Below are 1,495 nucleotides of genomic sequence, written 5' to 3'. Positions count from 1 at the left end.
TCAACTGTGAACCTAAAAATTTACAGCCAATTTTGAAAGAGATGCATCTTTGCTCTGGAAATTGTTATTGAATATGTTAATGCTGCAATGAAATGCCTCTTCTAATTATATGGTTATTAAATAAATAATTTTTAAAAAAGAAATAAATTTTATTTCTATATTATGTACATTTTTGTGTATGCATATTGTTACATGTTCATGAATGCATGTACCTGTGCACACACACATGTAGTGTCCAAAGCCCAGTGTCAGTATCTTTCTTGTTCACTCTCCACCTTTTTTTTTTTTTGAGACAGGGTCTCTCCATGAACCTGCAGCTCATTGATTTGACCAGATTGGCAGGTCAGCAAGCCCCAGGGATCCTCATGTCTCCCCCTCCTGAACTCTGCGATTATAGATATACACTGCTGTGCCTGACTGCTCTTTTACATGGCTTCTGAGGCATCAAACTCTGGCCTACATGTTTGCATGGCAAGGACTTACCTGACTGAACCATTGCCTCAAATGCAGTTATGCACATTCTTTCTTTTAAACTTTTTTTTTGTGTGTATATGCATGTGTGTTGGGTGTGGGTGTGTGCATGGGAGTAAAGGTGCCAATGGAGTCCAGAAGAGGCTATCAGATCCTCTGGTGCTGGTGTTAAAGGTGGTTGTGAGCAGCTCCACATTGCTGGGAACCAAATTCAGGTCCTCTGCAAGTACATTAAAAACTCTTACTTGCCGGGGGCCTGGAGATATGGCTCACTGGTTAAGGGCATTGGCTGTTCTTGCAGAAGACCGGGGTTTGAATCTAACCACCCACACGGTGGCTAACAAAAATCCATAACTCCAATCCCAGGGGATCCCTCTTCTGTCCTCCACAGGCACTGCATGACACGGGTGTACTTACATATATGCAGGCCATTGTTTTTTGTTTAAAAAAACTCTTACTTGCTAAGCCATCTCCCTAGCTCTAATTATGTGTATTCTTGCAACTGAGTAACTAAAGGGAAAAGAAGTTAGTATATAAAGTGTTTAGGCTATTACACAGAAAAGTACTTTATAACCAAGTATGTATATATTAATAAACATTACAAGTAAAATTATTCCCATATCCTATCATTTTATCCATAACCTGTGGGACAGCGATGGTATTTCTGGCATTCTCAACATACGCCATGTCCATAGCAGCAATTGAAGAAACTCAGAATGGGTCACCATGCTGAGAATAAGTGATCACTGACTGTTCAGACACAAATGGGATGGCTATGTGACCCTCCACATCTCAGAAAACAAACATCACAGAAGGGGTAGAAAGATTGTAAGGGCTAGAGGAAGGAGTGGAGTGTTGTAGAATAAAGATTTCTGAGCTTCACATTGCACTCTTTTTAAAATTATACCTTTATTCATTTATTTTTTAAATTTTATTGATTCAAGAATTTCATACAAATGTATTTTGATCACACTCAAACCCCCTCCCCCATCCCCACTCTCACCTTACCATCCATTTTACATAA

General features: G+C 39.4%; 1 pseudogene; it reads right to left on the bottom strand.

Annotated features, from left to right (window-relative positions):
• Positions 1-1,158, bottom strand: part of LOC103745111 — a 14,022-nt pseudogene extending 12,864 nt beyond the window's left edge.
• Positions 1,159-1,495: the final 337 nt, after the last annotated feature.

The sequence above is a fragment of the Nannospalax galili genome, unplaced genomic scaffold (assembly GCF_000622305.1).
Source record: "Nannospalax galili isolate Female #2095 unplaced genomic scaffold, S.galili_v1.0 scaffold743, whole genome shotgun sequence".
Lineage (NCBI taxonomy): Eukaryota > Metazoa > Chordata > Mammalia > Rodentia > Spalacidae > Nannospalax > Nannospalax galili.
Note: the sequence above shows the minus strand (reverse complement) of the source record. Positions and strands in the feature narration are given on the sequence as shown.